The sequence below is a fragment of the Symphalangus syndactylus genome, chromosome 5 (genome assembly GCF_028878055.3).
Source record: "Symphalangus syndactylus isolate Jambi chromosome 5, NHGRI_mSymSyn1-v2.1_pri, whole genome shotgun sequence".
Lineage (NCBI taxonomy): Eukaryota > Metazoa > Chordata > Mammalia > Primates > Hylobatidae > Symphalangus > Symphalangus syndactylus.
The window spans coordinates 13,638,475-13,656,314 of record NC_072427.2 but is presented as its reverse complement, the minus strand read 5'-3'; the positions used below and the strand labels follow the sequence as shown (position 1 = coordinate 13,656,314).

Here is a 17,840-nt window from a genome sequence, read left to right as displayed (position 1 = left end):
TACACAAGACCTTTTTCCCTTTCCTTTCTGCATTTATTTCTTTTTTTTCTACATCTTTCTTTTTGAATTTTTTTTTTTTCTGAGATAGGGTCTTGCTCTGTCGCCAGGCTGGAGCGCAGTGGTGCGATCTGGGCTCACTGCAACCTCTGACTCTGGTTCAAGCGATTCTCCTGCCTCAGCCTCCGGGTAGCTGGGACTACAGGCGCACACCACCACGCCCAGCTAATTTTTTTATTTTTAGTAGAGACGGGGTTTCACCATGTTGTCCAGGATGGTCTCCATCTCTTGACCTCGTGACCTGCCCCCCTCGGCCTCCCAAAGTGCTGAGATTACAGGCATGAGCCACCGCGCCGGGCCTCTTTTTGAATTTTTTTTAAAAAACACCTGAAGTTTAGGAAAGTAGAAGAGGCCAAGGAAACAAGAGTGTTATACACGCACACTTGCAGAAAGGTAGTAAAATACCTGCATAGTTCTGGCTGTCAAGCTTTTGGACTGAGATATGCGTAAGCAAGGCAAAAGATCCCATAGTCCAGGAATATCAACCAGTCCAGTTTCCCAAGGAAACTAAAAGTAACTGAAAATGAGAAGGGTGCTATATAGGAAAATTTAAGGTGGGGCATAATTATTAATACACTGCTTCGGAAATACTGGTATAGAAGATTCATATATGGACTTCAATGCATACATGTCTTATATTTAGCTATGGGAAAATTATCATCAAAATCTTCATTTGTACAAATCATGGGTAATAGAAATAAAATCAGGAATTGTGTACAGTCAGACCCCAGGTTTACACAAACTAGAGGTTTAAATTAAGTTTCCTTCATTTTATAAAACCATGACACAAGCTGTAAATAAAGTAGCTCTGGCTTTAGGCCTCTCTCTGTTTATAGATAGTAAATTTAAATCCTTTGTCCCTGCAGACCAACTCAAAGCAGTAACCTTGGCTACCGTTGCCGCAGAAGAAATATACCCTGCAGATTTCCAGTTCTATATTCAGTTTTAGAAAATTGGTCATGTTGAAAGGGAAAAAACAATTTTACTTTGCCTCAGTTATTGACACCAAGAAGCACTCCTCAGCCTGTTCAGAGGGGAAACAATGAGTCATTCATGCTGTCAGCCCAGGTGGTGCATGAATTCCAGACAGAGGCCGCTGAATTAACCCGTGGAGGCGTCTCTCTGAGCAGAGCCCGCAGTGCGCCGGCTTGGGGCTCCCTGCAGCCTCTGGGGGAGGCAGGGTGGCCCAGAGCAGGCCTGTGCTGGAAAGGAACGCGAAGCCCCGTAACCAAGCCTGTACCTCTGCAGTGCTAGTCCCAAGGGGCCTCCGAGCTGTTTGTCACCATGTGATTGGCTCAGGAGAGGGGTGGAGAAATGAAAACACTCTGCCCAGGATATATTTAGTTGAAGTGCAGCTGGGGAAGTGCTTAAACAAGGGAGCTTTTGTCCTTATGTTGAAGTGTTTTTCTTAACTCCTCAAGGGTGAAAAACTTAAGCCACGTACTGATCCCATTCCCCCCCACCACCCCCAGTGTATTTTCTCTTCTTAAGGAAATGCTCTTATTCTGAAACGTTAGAATTATCTAGGGTTTGTTGTATAAGAGGAAACTGAGCAATTTTGATGCAGAACTGACAAAATTTAAAGCACAAACTTTTAGTGGGAGACACAGTTAAGAAATTCAAATAATTTCTTAACGCATTAGAAGTTTACATTCTTGCCATTAATTTTCTGTAAGTTCAAACTGGAAATTGGCTGTTTTCAAACGTCTTTACTTGAACTAATTTATGGAGTTAAAAACATAATTAAGTTTTATAAGCCAACAGAGCCCTGTTTCACTCGAGCTGATTCGCATTTTCCAGTAATGAAAGATTTACTTCTGCGCTGATGAGCACAGCTTCTTTGCAACAGATTACTGATGAGCCATGTAATGGCTCCTGTTCACATCCTCCTCAAAAAATGGCTGAAAACTGCCACCTTGCTGCAAGGCTTTACAGCCAATATGTAAATACTGTATATTAGGGGCACATCATCTATTATTAAGAAGTAATGTGGCGGGGCACAGTGGCTCATGCCTGTAATCCCAGCACTTTGGGGGGCCGGAGCAGGCAGATCACATCACCTGAGGTCAGTTCAAGACCAGCCTGGCCAATGTGGTGAAACACCTCTCTATGAAAAATACAAAAATCAGCCAGGCGTAGTGGAGCATACCTGGAGTCCCAGCTACTCAGGAGGCTGAGGCATGAGAATCTCTTGAACCCAGAGGGGAGATGGCAGTGAGCTGAGGTTGCACCACTGGACTCCAGCCTGGATGACAGAAAAAAAAAAAGTAACACAGGAAATATTTTCCATGAAAATTCCATTTGCAGTTATGAAGCAAGGGCAAAAACTTCTGGACAAGGAGCGCATGGTTTTGTTGATACTAGGAAAGCAGGCTGTAATAGCGTTCTCCAGAGAAACAGAACCAGTAGGATGTGCATATTTATAGACAAAGATTTCTCTCTCGTTCTTTTTTTTTTTGAGACAGGTCCTTGCTCTGTCACTCAGGCTGGAGTGCACTGGCGTAATCATGGCTTCCTGCAGCCTCAACCCCCCCTAGCTCAAGCAATCCTCCTGCCTCAGTCTCGCGAGAAGCTGAGACTACAGGTGCATGCCACCATGCCCAGCTAATTTTTTATTTTTTGTAGAGATGGGGTTTTGCCATGTTGCCCAGCCTGGTCTCGAACTCCTGAGCTCAAGCCATCTGCCAGATTCAGCCTCCCAAAGTGCTGGGATTACAAGCATGAGCCTGACTGAGAGAGAGATTTTGTTTAAGGAATTGACCCATGCTTATGGAGGCTAAGTTCAAAATCTGCAGTGTGGGCTGGTAGGCTAGAGACCTAGAAAAGAGCCAGTGTTGTGGTTCAATCCGGAAGATGTCAGCTGACAGAATTCCCAGAATTTCTTCTTGTCTGGAGCCAGGAGAGCGAGAGGGAGTCTCTTGTTCTATTCAGGCCTTCAACTGATGTGATGAGGCCCACCCACAGTATGGAAGGCCATCTGCTGTACTTAATGTTCACCAATTTCAATGTTAATCTCATCCAAAAACACCCTCACAGACACATCCAGGAGAATCTTTGACCAAATGTTTGGGCACTGTGGCCTAACCAAGTTGACACATAAAATTAACCAACCACAGGTTAACAAACTCATTTAAAAAAATTCATGTGTTAACTTCACTTGTTAGAGTAACAGCATTGCTTACCATGTTGTAGATGTTGTAAAGGTATAAAAATGGGTACCCTTACAACATCTGTATCCCCCTGAAGGCAAGGATCTCTCTCTCTCTCTCTCCCCTTCCTTCCATCCTGTTCTCCCTCCTCCCTCTTCTCTCCTGGGAGACTTGCCTTTTGATCCCAGGCACCATGTTGTTAGGAAGTTCACGGAGAAGCCATGTGTAGATATTCCAGACGATAGCTGCCAGCCCACACCAACATCAACTACGAGACATGTGAATGAACAAGCCTCAGATGATTGTTTATCAGCCTTCAGAGTCTTCCAGCTGTGATGCAGACATGGTGCAGCAAAGTCAAGCTACCCTCTGCTGTGCCCTGTCTTGATTTATTTATTTAAAAATTTTAATTAGGCCGGGCGCGGTAGCTCACGCTTGTAATCCCAGCACTTTGGGAGGCCGAGGCGGGCGGATCACGAGGTCAGGAGATCGAGACCACTGTGAAACCCCGTCTCTACTAAAAATACAAAAAAATCAGCCGGGCGTGGTGGCGGGCGCCTGTAGTCCCAGCTACTCGGAGAGGCTGAGGCAGGAGAATGGCGTGAACCCGGGAGGTGGAGTTTGCAGTGAGCCGAGATCGCGCCACTGCACTCCAGCCTGGGTGACAGAGCGAGACTCCGTCTCAAAAAAAAAAAAAAAAAAAATAAAAATTTTAATTAATTTTAATTTTAATTTTTTTATCTGTAAGCTTTGTTGGTCTTAACTGTCTCAATTCTGACCTGTAGAAACCATGAGATATTAAAAAAAGAGAAAGAAGAAGAAAATTATTGCTATTTTAAGCCACTAAATTTGGGAGCAATTTGCTATACAAGAAAAGATAACTACTATAGTAAGATTATGGTTAACTTTATAAGAAAGTACCAAACTGATTTCTTTCCTTTCTTTTTCTTTGAGATGGAGTTTCGCTCTTGTTGCCCAGGCTAGAGTGCAATAGTGCTATCTTGGCTCACTGCAACCGCCACCTCCTGGGTTCAAGCGATTCTCCTGCCTCAGTCTCCTGAGTAGCTGGGATTACAGGCACTTGCCACCATGGCTGGATACTTTTTTCTATTTTTAGTAGAGACGGGGTTTCACCATGTTGGCCAGGCTGGTCTCAAACTCCTGACCTCAGGTGATCCACCTGCCTCCGCCTCCCAAAGTGCTGGGATTACAGCAGGAGCCACTGCGCCTGGCCACACATCTACTTTTGATCAGAAATATTATTACCCAATTCAGAAACCAATCTTATGCACCATGATATTTCATTGTCACATTTCATAAGACCAGCTCACCCCTACCCCGATACTAGAATTTATGCTTATACTTCCAATATGTTTTAAAATAATTTTTACCAACTGAGTCTGTATAGTTATTATTATATATAAAGTATATAAATATAATTCTCCACATCATGATTTATCAAGTTAACTTACAAGCCCTGGCCGGGCGCGGTGGCTCACGCTTGTAATCCCAGCACTTTGGGAGGCCGAGGCGGGCGGATCATGAGGTCAGGAGATCGAGACCACAGTGAAACCCCGTCTCTACTAAAAATACAAAAAAATTAGCCAGGCGTGGTGGCGGGCGCCTGTAGTCCCAGCTACTCGGAGAGGCTGAGGCAGGAGAATGGCATGAACCCGGGAGGCGGAGCTTGCAGTGAGCCGAGATCGCGCCACTGCACTCCAGCCTGGGCGACAGAGCGAGACTCCGTCTCAGAAAAATAAAATAAAATAAAATAATTAAAAAAAAAAAGAAAACTCCACAAGCTTTTCCACCATCCCTAGCCAAATATGCCACGGTCATCTTTTCCAGCAAGACCTTCAGTCCCAGGGACCAGGCCAGTTCTGTTACTCACACAGCTGGAGGCACTGCTTTACGGTCTAGAGCAATGTGGACAAACAGATGAAGAACGACTGGGATGGAGTTGCCTGAATGTTACCCACCTACGGCTGTTTCTCTTGTGAAACAACCTGGGCAACTTAATTCATCTCAGTTCTCATGTTCTCTTCACTGAGATCAAAGTTTCTGATGAGGCTCAGGGTTCCTCCCAGAAAAGCCAGCTGAGTGCCTGCTTCTACCTGGCTTTGTCTAAAGATGCCTTGCTTGAGTGCCAGCCCTGGGTAAACCCCTCAGTGTTTTCCTGCCAAAGGAGAACACTGAGAAGCCCCTGGCCCCAAATGCTCTGATAGAATGAAGGAGAAACGTTTTTTATTTTGAGGCCACTGTCCCAGCCTTCCAACAACAAAACTAAATTGAAAATGATAGATACAGAGCCATTGATTCCCACCACCACACATTTAATTGTGAAAATGTCCCAACATACAGAAAAGTTGAAAAAAATATGCAGTGAATACCCATCCATCCACCACTTCAATTCTACAATGAACATTTTGCTAGACTTGCTTTCTTTATAACATTACCTTCCATCTACCTAAGCCACTGATTTTTTTTTTTTTTTTTTTTTTTTTTATGAGATGGAGTCTCACTCTGTCACCCAGGCTGGAGTGCAGTGGGGAGATCTCAGCTCACTGCAACCTCTGCCTCCTAGGTTCAAGCAGTTCTGTCTCAGCCTCCTGAGTAGCTGGGATTACAGGCACACGCTACCACGCACGGCTAATTTTTGTATTTAGTAGAGACGGGGTTTCACCATGTTGGTCAGGCTGGTCTCAAATTCCTGACCTCATGATCCACCCGCCTCAGCCACCCAAAGTGCTGGGATTACAGGCGTGAGCCACCACAGTGCCTGGCTTTTTTTTTTTTTTGAGGCAAGGTCTCACTCTGTCACCCAGGTTGGAGTGCAGTGGCAGGATCTCGCTGAACCACTAATTTTTGACCTTTTTGAAAGTTTTCCTTGAATATTCATTGCTTTTAAAACTTCAGAAAAGGAAACTTAACAACATGTTTAATAAACACAGAATGGCCGAGTGTGGTGGCTCACGCCTGTAATCCCAGCAATTTGGGAGGCCGTGCAGGGTGGCAGGTGGATCACCTGAGGTTAGGAGTTCAAGACCAGCCTGGCCAACATGGTGAAACCCTGTCTCTACTAAAAATACAAAAATTAGCTGGGCATGGTGGCACGTGCCTGTAATCCCAGCTACTAGGGAAGCTGAGGCAGGATAATCGCTGGAACCTGGGAAGCAGACATTGCAGTGAGCTGAGATCGTGCCACTGCACTCCAGCCTGGGCAACAGAGTGAGACTGTGTCTCAAAAAAATAAAAATAAAAATAAACACAGAATGAATAATTTTGTTGTATTCCAAATTAGGCTAGAGAGATGTTAGAGGTAAACAGAAAGGGAAAATGTGGCTTTCAGAAGGAAAAGAGAGGGTAAGAGAGGTGAGAAGAGGTAGAGAGGGCCCAAGAAAGGAAGGAAGGGTATGAAGACACAGGAAAGGAGTTTGCAAATGAGTGTGGGTGAAGCCACTAGCACAGCTGCTCATCAAGAGCTGGAGTGTCGGTTTTGTACCCAGGCAGCAGCTGTCACAAGGTTATGGACGCTGCTGTGGCCCCAGCCAGCTCCCAGCACTGATTACACCTCCTGCTGAGCTCTCCAGCTGCAGTCAGGAGAGCCCCAGGCAGCTGCACCTGGTCTCCTTGTGGAACACGTTGTCACTTGAAGGGTTCCTAGCCAGGGGTTCCAGCTCTAAAATTGAGGAGATCTGGAATTGAAACCAGATGCCAGCCTTGATCTCCACTTCTGTTATTTAACCTCTCTAAGCTTCTGTATTCTCACCCATAAAATGGGCATAGTAAGAACATGGTCTCCCCATGTTGCCCAGGCTGGTCTCAAACTCCTGGGCTCAAGTGATCTGCCTGTCTCGACCACTTCTCAAAGTGTTGGGATTACAGGTATGAGCCACTGCGCCCAGCCTCCTTATAGTCTAATTTTTGTATCACGGAGTACTACATCTCCTTTCAGCTTTTCATTTCCAGGATAAACTAATCCCCCTGCTTTTGTTTTGTTTTTTGTTTTTTTAAGGCCAAGTCTTTCAGTGTGTTGTTATGACCAGTTGTAATTTCCATTCCTATGTGTTCAGGATCGATGTAAAGAAGTTAAAAGCTTTTTCCTGGCCGGACGCGGTGGCTCACACCTGTAATCCCAGCACTTTGGGAGGCCAAGGCAGGTGGATCACAAGGTCAGGAGATCGAAACCATCCTGGCTAACACGGTGAAACCCCATCTCTACTAAAAAAATAGAAAAAATCAGCCGGACGTGGTGGCAGGTGCCTGTAGTCCCAGCTACTCAGGAGGCTGAGGCAGGAGAATGGTGTGAACCTGGGAGGTGGAGCTTGCAGTGAGCCAGGATCATGCAACTGCACTCCAGCCTGGGCGACAGAGCGAGACTCTGTCTCAAAAAAAAAAAAAAAAAAAACAAAAAAAACCCAGCTTTTTCCTACTCTTCATTATCTCTTTCCCAGAGGTGAATTTTAACTTAATGTTACAGCAACAATTCTGCAAGTAATGTCCACATGCTGATTTCCCTTCACACATTGATGCCAATTGATGGGACCATAGCAAGCCATTGTCCTCTTTGTGACTGCTGACCTTTTCCATAGGCTGCATGGAAAGCAGGGAGAATTACTGTGCTCAGGTAGACAGGAGCTCTAGCCTGGCTCTTCCTGTCATACCTGTGTGGTGGTGTGCCTCTTTCGCCTGTAAAGTGGAGATAAAAATGCCACTTCGGAGTTTTATTTATTTATTTATTTGAGATGGAGTCTCGCTGTGTCACCCAGGCTGGAGTGCAGTGAGGTAATCTCTGGAGTGCAGTGGGGTGATCTTGGCTCACTGCTACCTCCGCCTCCCAGGTTCAAGTGATTCTCTGCCTCAGCCTTCCAAGTAGTTGTGATTACAGGCACATGCAATCATGCCCAGCTAATTTTTGTATTTTTAGTAGAGATGGGGTTTTACCGTATTGGTCAGGCTGGTCTCAAACTCCTGACCTCAGGTGATCCATCTGCCTTGGCCTCCCAAAGTGCTGAGATTACAGGTGTGAGCCAGTGGACCCAGCCTACTTTGGGGTTTTAGAGTGGAGGAAATGAGATGGTATCTATAGATGTCAGCTCCTGCCTCTACATTTTCTTTTTTTCTTTTTTGTAAACTCTATGACAGGGTCCCCAACTCCCAGGCCATGGACGGGTGCTGGTCTGTGGCCTGTTAGGAACCAGGCCGCACAGCAGGAGGTGAGCAGCACTGAGTGAGCATTACTGCCTAAGGTCTGCCTCCTGTCAGATTAGCGCGGCATTAGATTCTCATAGGAGCATGAACTCTATTGTGAACTGCATGTGAGCAGCATCTAGGCTGCCTGCTTTTTTTTTTTTTTTTTTTTGAGAAGGAGTCTCGCTCTTTCATCCAGGCTGGAGTGCAGTGGCGCGATCTCGGCTCACTGCAGGCTCCGCCCCCTGGGGTTCACGCCACTCTCCTGCCTCAGCCTCCTGCGTAGCTGGGACTACAGGCGCCCGCCACCTCGTCCGGCTAATTTTTTGTATTTTTAGTGCTACCTGCTTTTTATGAGAAGAATCTAATGCCTGATCATCTGACCTGAAGTGGAACAATTTCATCCTGACGATATTGCCTCTTACCTGGGCAGCAGAGTGAGACCCCAATTCAAAAAAAAGAAAGAAAAAAGAAAAAATTTACACTGTAGGGAGTTGCTGATATTTTTAATCAAATGATGTTTCAAAGCAAATGAATCCCCTGTCCCCATGGAAAAATTGTCTTCCATGAAACTGGTCCCTGGTGCCAAAAAGATTGGGGACTGAAATGAGAATTTTATCTTTCTTCTTTTTTCCTTTTCCTTCCTACCTTTTTTTCCTCCCCCTTCTCCTCTTTGTCCTTCTTACCAAGGCCCTTTGAGGCCACAGGAACACAGCACACTCTATGCTTTCCCTCAACGACAAGCCACATCCCGCCCCCGCCCCCGCCCCCCATCTCATCAGCTGTCTTTCCCAGTCTCCTGTCTTAGGCGGGCAATTGGCAATGGGTGGTGTGTCAGCTTGTCAGCTGGTACACTGGGATCTATATACATACCTATGCTCCTGTTACCAGCACCTCAACTTTGATTCTGTAGTTTAATAATATTTTCAATTTCTCATCGGCTAGCCTCACTTTTTTTTTTTTTTTTTTGAGATGGAGTCTCGCTCTGTTGTCCAGGCTGGAGTGCAGTGTCGCCGTCTCGGCTCACTGCAAGCTCCGCCTCCCGGGTTCATGCCATTCTCCTGCCTCAGCCTCCAGAGTAGCTGGGACTACAGGTGCCTGCCACCACGCCTGGCTAATTTTTGTTGTATTTTTTTTTTTTAGTAGAGACAGGGTTTCACCGTGTTAGCCAGGATGGTCTTGATCTCCTGACCTCGTGATCCGCCTGCTTCGGGCTCCCAAGTGCTGGGATTACAGGCGTGAGCCACCGCGCCCGGCCTTTTTTTTTTTTTTTTTTTTTCAGAATGGAGTCTTGCTCTGTCGCCCAGGCTGGAGTGCAGTGGTGCAATCTTGGCTCACTGTGAACTCCGCCTCCCGGGTTCAAGTGATTCTCCTGCCTCAGGCTCCCAAGTAGCTGGAATTACACGCATGCACCACCACACCGGACTAATTTTTGTATTTTCAATAGAGATAGGGTTTCACCAGCCGGGCGTGGTGGCTCACGCTTGTAATCCCAGCACTTTGGGAGGCCGAAGTGGGCGGATCACGAGGTCAGGAGATCGAGACCGCGGTGAAACCCCGTCTCTACTAAAAATACAAAAAAATTAGCCGGGCGTGGTGGCGGGCGCCTATAGTCCCAGCTACTGGGAGAGGCTGAGGCAGGAGAATGGCGTGAACCCGGGAGGCAGAGCTTGCAGTGAGCCGAGATTGCGCCACTACACTCCAGCCTGGGCGACAGAGCCAGACTCCGTCTCAAAAAAAAAAAAAAAAAAAAAAGAGATAGGGTTTCACCATGTTGGCCAGGCTGGTGTCAAACTCCTGAATGAAAGTGATCCACCTGCCTCGGCCTCCCAAAGTGCTGGTATTACAGGAGTGAGCCACCGCGCCCAGACTAGCCTCACTTCTTTCCAGCAAGTCTGTGGGATTCTTTTCATTAAGGAATTTCACAGCAAAGTCCCCTTCACCTGATTGGGACATCTTTGATTGCTCACTATGTTTTCACAGAACCTGGTCCTTCTCATTCCTTCATTCATAGACCTTATTTATACTTCTGCCTCCAATTCTTTGTTTTCATAATGCACCAGCCTTTCTCCAGTAGTACCTGGTACTTCACTGAACATCAAACTAATTCCTGTGAATTTCAAAAACAAAAACAGACCCTTTCTTCAAATTTCCTTCATTCTTTCCTCAATCTCTCCCCTCACTCCTGCTTTGTACTTTGTATCTAACAGTGGCTGTACCTGTTGGAACAGTTCTGAACTGTTTTTATGCTATGCAGTGCAGAGAATGCACTTTCTTATAGTCTGAAGTTGCTGACAGAGCAAAAGGAAACAAGAAACTAAGCTGCATTTCAGGAACTTCATTTAGTGAGCTACACTTCCTCTTGGTAGTTTGCCAGCTAGTTTCTTTAGTGGGAAATGATATTTTGAAAGTAAATGACTCCCAGTCAGAGGGAGGGGTTGGTAAAGGGAACCATTATACTAAACCAGATGCCTGTTTCAACTGATGTTGTCATTCATTATTAAACCATAGAAAAGAGATACATTCACTGGTAAATGCAACTTATTATTATTACAACTTTTTTGCCTGTTTTTCATATAGAGGAGAATTTAAAAAAACTGTACTTGATGATAAACTAATTGCTGTAGATTACAAAAGCCTCATAAAGTACATTAAAACAAATCTAATCATTTACAAGTGCACAAAATAGATCACATATTAAAACTTTTGTTTTTTGTAAGAATTAAAACCTTGAGGCTATCTGTATGTTTCCTTACTTTATATTGAGAGATCTATTTTTTTTTTTTTAAACAGAGTCTCGCTCTGTCGCCACGCTGGAGTGCAGTGGCGTGATCTTAGCTCACTGCAACCTCTGCCTCCTGGGTTTGAGCGATTCTCCTGCCTTAGCCTCCCAAGTAGCTGGGACTACAGGGGTGCACCACCACACCCAGCTAATTTTTGTATTTTTAGTAGAGATGGGGTTTCACCATGTTGGCCAGGATTATCTCGATCTCGTGACCTCATGATCAGCCCTCCTCGGCCTCCCAAAGTGCTGGGATTACAGATGTGAGCCACTGCGCCCAGTAATTTTTTTCCTTTTAATGTGCTCCCTATGTTGTCCAGGCTGGAGTGCAGTGGCTATTCACAGGTGGAATCATAGCTCATTTCTGCCAAGAATTCCTGACCTCAAGAGATCCTCCTGCCTCACCCTCCAGAGTAGCTGGGACTACAGGCATGTACCACTGCATGTGCCTATTAAGTGGTCTTTAAATCAGGTTTTTTTGTTTTTTGTTTTTTTTGAGTTGGAGTCTTGCTCTGTCATTCAGGTTGGAGTGCAGTGGCACAATCTTGGCTCACTGCAGCCTCTGTCTCCTGGGTTCAAGCCATTGTCCTGCCTCAGTCTCTTGAGTACCTGAGATTACAGGCGCCTGCCACCACGTCCAGCTAATTTTTGTATTTTTAGTGGAGACGGGGTTTCACCATATTGGCCAGGCTGGTCTCGAACTCTTGACCTCAAGTGATTCACCCACTTTGGCCTCCCAAAATGCTGGGATTGCAGGCATGAGCCAGAGCGCACAGCCTAAGGTATCTTTAAATCAATTTAACAATTAAGGTTATGGGTGGATATACATGCATTAAAAGGGCATTTTGCATTTCTCTGAACTTTTTTTCAAATGTATGCCATCCATTTATATAACCTGTTTTTGAGAATTGTCTGGTAGAAATCTTTGCAGTTATCTATTGGGGTTTTTCTTACCGAACATTATGATCTCTTTAGATGTAAAAACTATTAATTCTGTTTCATATTAGCAATAAATAGTTCCCCTGGTCTATTGCTTGTCCTTTGAGTTTTGATTTAATTGGCTTATTTTTGGCCCAGAAGATTTATTTTCTTTTTCTTTTAAAACATAGCTCCAAACAGCCATTGAAAGATTTACATTTTTATCTGTTCAGTTCTATCCACTGAGTCATCCATAATTCATTTCATTGCCTTTGAGGCTAGAATAACCTACTTATTGCATCTTTTCAAGAACTGTGTAGAGATGGAAGGAAAATCCACCTTATGTTTATAGCCTGTCAACAGGGGAATTTTCTAAGCATTTATTTGTAGAAGTAGGTTGAGAATTTATTCTATCCTTGGATCTGTCCTATGTCGACTTAAGAAGCATCTTAGACATCCTTCTTAGGATTTTACCTTATTGATACAACTTCCAAGCAGATGCACATCATTTGGAGTTATCAAGTGCCATTATCGTTCTCTTTCTCTACTACTCAGAGTAAAAAATTGCTAAAGATTCTGTTTTTCTAGCTCCTCAATTAGTTCATTGCTAATCCCTTGTTCAAAAAACTGATCCTGTTCTTTTGACCACCATTAAGAATAAATCTGGCTGGGTCAGGTGGCTCATGTCTGCAATCCTAGCAGTTTGGGAGGCCCAGCTAGGAGGATGACTTGAGCCTAGAAACTCCAGACCTTTTCTCTATGGAAAAAAAAGAGCAAATCTGACTGTTAGGGTTCTTTAGTGAAACAGAACCAATAAAATACACCCCCTGCCAACACACCTATATATGTTTCATATTTATTTAAAGCATTGCTCATGTCAATCTACCTAGAGAAGGGGGGTTATCTTAAAAAATTGGTTCACATGATTGTGGGAGCTGGCAAGTTCAAAATGCACAGGGTGGGCCTGCAGGTTGGAAACTGAGGCACAATTTCTGTGTTAGTCCTGAAGCAGAATTCTTCCTCTTCCAGGAAACCTCAGTTTTTGCTCTTAAGGCCTTCAACTGATTTGATGAGATATTATTGACTTAAAGTGAACTGACTGTGAATGTTAATTACATCTACAAAATACCTTCACAGTAACATCTAGACTAGTGTTTGATAAACTACTGGGCACCATAGCCTAGCCAAGTTGAGACATGAAACTAACCTTCACCTAATCATCCCACTGGATTTTCTTTCTCATATTACACATCCAAGAAGGCACCTAGTCTTCTTTTCTTTTAAAGGCCCCTCTCAGCCCATGCTCCCATAGCCCTGAAAGCTTCCCTCTGAGTATGCAGTCTACTGGGTTTTGTTAAATATATTGTAAGATGTTGACAGCATTCATTTGTGAGCACAGTCACTGCTGGAACGTTTCTGTGGCTAGTTCACTGGCTACACGAATGCACTGCTCCAAAAGTTGGATTTCAGTTAATTTCATTCTAGGAGTTAGAAATGCATTTTGTAGAGCTTTTGCCATTATGTTTACGGGAGCATTTCAGATCTAATAGGATCTAAGATAGGAGGAACTGCTGAATATGTATTTAAAAGCACCCATTGTCTGTAGGTGTTACGGAGGCCTGAGCTAAAACATCATGTTTGCCCCATTTTTTTTTTTTTTTTTTTTTTTTTTTTGAGACGGAGTCTCGCTCTGTCACCCAGGCTGGAGTGCAGTGGCGCGATCTCGGCTCACTGCAAGCTCCGCCTCCCGGGTTCAGGCCATTCTCCTGCCTCAGCCTCTCCGAGTAGCTGGGACTACAGGCGCCCGCCACCACGCCCGGCTAATTATTTTTGTATTTTTAGTAGAGACGGGGTTTCACCGTGGTCTCCATCTCCTGACCTCGTGATCCGCCCGTCTCGGCCTCCCAAAGTGCTGGAATTACAAGCGTGAGCCACCGTGCCTGGCTGTTTGCCCCTTTTTAATCTTGGGAGAACAAGGCAGGACCTTGGAAAAGGAGGGCTGGAGGCATTCATTGGCCAGGATGCCACTAAATTAGAGGAAGAATATCATCAAGCTAGATATGAGAACCTGCAATGACAACTGCCCAGGTACTGGGAGGGTGGGCGGTGGGAGCCATGTGATCAGAGCAATGGGGATGGAACCACTTGGGTAACCACTGCCATGCTGATAATAAAGTGCAGCTTACACACAAGTGTGACAGTTGAGTGAAACAAAGCACTCTACTCCCCTGGCATTGGTGGTAACAGGAGGGGACAGTCCTGCTTCCAGGTACTTTTCTGGGCAGAAGTAAAGTTGGACGTGCTTTCCTCTCAGCCTGTTCAATAAGACAGGTCAGTTCTTGGGCTCCTAGACACCCATTGTTGTGGGAATGAGAGTAGTCACAATCACCTTTCCTACGTAATGCATCATCTGAGGTCCAGACAGTGTAGGTCTTTCATTTGGACAATGCGGTACAGTTATCTGGTAAGAAAAATGTATTCACAGATGTTTTGGGTTAAACTGTATCCCTGCCACCCTCCCTCTGAAATTCATATGTTGAAATCCTAACTCTCAGTGACCTCAGAAAGTGACTTTCTTTGGAAATTGCAAATGTAGTTAGTTAAGATGAGGTCATACTGGAGTACGGTGGACACCTACTCCGACATAACTGGGGTCTTTATCAAAAGGGAAAATTCAGACATAAACACTGCTCGCAGAGATAACGCCTTGTAAACAGGAAGGTGGAGATAGGGGTGACGCTTCTACAAATCAAGTAACGCCAAAGATAGCAAACCACCAGATGCAGCCAGGCACAGTTGCTCACACCTGTAATCCCAGCACTTTGGGAGGCCAAGGCAGGCAGATTACCTGAGATCAGAAGTTCGAGACCAGCCTGGTGGTGGGAGCCTGTAATCCCAGCTACTCTGGAGGCTGAGGCAGGAGACTCGCTTGAACCCGGGAGGTAGAGGTTGCAGTGAGCCAAGATCGCGCTGGACTGCACTCCAGCCTAGATGACAGAGTGAGACTGTCTCAAAAAAGAAAAAACAAAAACAAAAAAACACACCAGAAACTAGGGGGAGAGGCATGCAAACGACTCTTCCTCACAGCCTCAGAAGGAACCAACCCTGCCCACACCTTAGTCACAGACTTCTGATCTTCAGAACTGCAAGACAATACATTTCCCTTGTTAAACCACTGCCTGTGGTACATTGTTACAATCACCCTAGGAAACTAATATGGCACGAAAGTGTGTCCGGAATTTGTTCCTTCCGGTGGGTTCTTACTTACTTCAAGAATGAAGCCGCGGACCCTCGCGGTGTTACAGTACTTAAAGATGATGTGTCCGTGGCTGGGCACAGTGGCTCACACCTGTCATCACAGCACTTTGGGAGGTCGAGGTGGGTGGATCACAAGGTCACGAGTTGGAGACCAGCCTGGCCAATATGGCGAAACCCTGTCTCTACTAAAAATACAAAAAAATGAGCTGGGCGTGGTGGCACATGTCTGTAATTGCAGCTACTCAGGAGGCTGAGACAGGAGAATTGCTTGAATCCGGGAGGCAGAGGTTGCAATAAGCCGAGATCACGCCACTGCACCCCAGTCTGGGTGACAGACCGAGACTCCTTCTCAAAAAAAAAAAAAAAGATGGTGTGTCCGGAATTTGTTCCTTCAGATGTGTCCAGAATTTCTTCCTTCTGGTGGGTTCGTGGTCTTGCTAACTTCAGGAATGAAGCTGCAGACCTTCGCAGTGAGTGTTATGGCTGGTAGAGGTGGCACGTCTGGAGTTGTTAGTTCCTCCAGGTGGGTTCATGGTCTGACTGACTTCAGGAGTGAAGCTGCAGACTTTCATGGTGAGTGTCACAGCTCATAAACATAGTGCAGACCCAGTGAGCAGCTTTAAGATTTACTGCAAAGAAGAACAAACCTCCCACAGCCTGGACGGCAACTAGTGGGATGTGGCCGTTGGCTCTGGTGGCCAGCTTTTATTCCCTTATTTGGCCCCGCCCACATGCTGCTGATTGGTCCATTTTACAGAGAGCTGATTGGTGCGTTTTTACAGAGTGCTGATTGGTGCGTTTACAAACCTTCAGCTAGACACAGAGTGCTGATTGGTGTGTTTACTATCCTCTAGCTAGACAGAAAAGTTCTCCAAGTCCTCCCTCCACCCAGGAAGTCCAGCTGGCTTCACCTCTCAAAAGTGTATATTAGTTTTTTTTTAAACTAAGTAAAAGGTTTTGGAAATTGATTCAACTGCTGATTTTTAAGTAATAACTTTTTTTTTTGCTTTGCTAATGAATAAACAGAAGTTTTTATGTAGTTATCATGTAAAGAAACAACAGGTTCCTTAAGGAGATGGTTTGAAGATGCGTTTTTTTTTTTTTTTTTGAGATGGAGTCTCGCTCTGTCGCCCAGGCTTGAGTGCAGTGGCGTGATCTCGGCTCATCTCAACCTCTGCCTCCCAGGTTCAAGCGATTCTCCCACCTCAGCCTTCGAGTAGCTGGGACTACAGGCGTGTGCCACCATGCCCGGCTAATTTTTGTATTTTTAGTAGACAGGAGGTTTCACTATGTTGGCCAAGCTGGTGTCGAACTCCTAACCTCGTGATCCACCCGCCTCAGCCTCCCAAAGTGCGGGGATGACAGGCGTGAGCCATCGTGCCTGGCCTTGAAGATGTATTTTATCTTCCACTTGTCTGTATACCAAGTGAAGGTGATTAGATTACCCTTAAACAGTTTGAGAATTGCTGATTTAGAATCACAATCTAGGACTACTCAGAAGTTTCAGAGGCCTCTGTAAAAGAAGCAGTAATCCAACATTCAAATTTCCCCCTAACTCATCCCCAGACAAAACTACATTTGTTTGGTCTTTATTTTATTAATTAATTAATTTATTTATTTATTGAGACTGAGTTTCACTTTTGTTGCCCAGGCTGGAGTACAATGGCGCCGTCTCGGCTCACAGCAACCTCTGCCTCCCGTGTTCAAGCCATTCTCCTGCCTCAGCCTCCTGAGTAGCTGGGATTACAGGCATGCGCCACCACGCCCGGCTAATTTTGTATTTTTAGTAGAAACGGGTTTTCTCCATGTTGGTCTGGCTGGTCTCGAACTCCGGACCTCAGGTGATCTGCCTGCCTCGGCCTCCCAAAGTGTTGGGATTACAGGCGTGAGCCACCATGCCCGGCCTGTTTGGTCTTTATTTTCATGAGCATTTTCTCCATAAAAGCTATTTTAAAGAGTTAAAATTTCATTTGAATGAGCTGGAGAGGTTTGGTTTTTTTGTTTGTTTGTTTTTTTTTTTTTTTTTTTTTTTGAGACGGAGTCTCGCTCTGTCGCCCAGGCTGGAGTGCAGTGGCGCAATCTCGGCTCACTGCAAGCTCCGCCTCCCGGGTTCACGCCATTCTCCTGCCTCAGCCTCTCCGAGTAGGGACTACAGGCGCCCGCCACTACGCCCGGCTAATTTTTTTTTGTATTTTTAGTAGAGACGGGGTTTCACCGTGGTCTCGATCTCCTGACCTCGTGATCCGCCGGCCTCAGCCTCCCAAAGTGCTGGGATTACAAGCGTGAGCCACCGTGCCCGGCCGGTTTGTTTTAATAAAGTTTTAAAGAAATATGCTGGAATTTAACAGATTGGAAGAATAATTGTCTTTTCAAATGTTTAGCCCCACCGTCAGGAGTTGTCCAGGACCCTTTTTCCTAGCTCTCCGGGTAGAGAAACATTTTTAAAAATGTGCCACTTCACAGAATACAAAAGACAGCCAACTCAA

The 17,840-nt window shown here is 45.3% G+C and overlaps 1 long non-coding RNA gene across 1 annotated transcript; it reads right to left on the bottom strand.

The window, feature by feature from the left end:
* Window positions 1–977: 977 nt before the first annotated feature.
* LOC134736762 (uncharacterized) lies at window positions 978–16,034 on the bottom strand. The gene is made up of 2 exons (XR_010120997.1): window positions 15,365–16,034; window positions 978–3,474 (listed from the first exon to the last, which is right to left on the bottom strand). It is a non-coding gene; the product is annotated as an uncharacterized lncRNA (long non-coding RNA).
* Window positions 16,035–17,840: the final 1,806 nt, after the last annotated feature.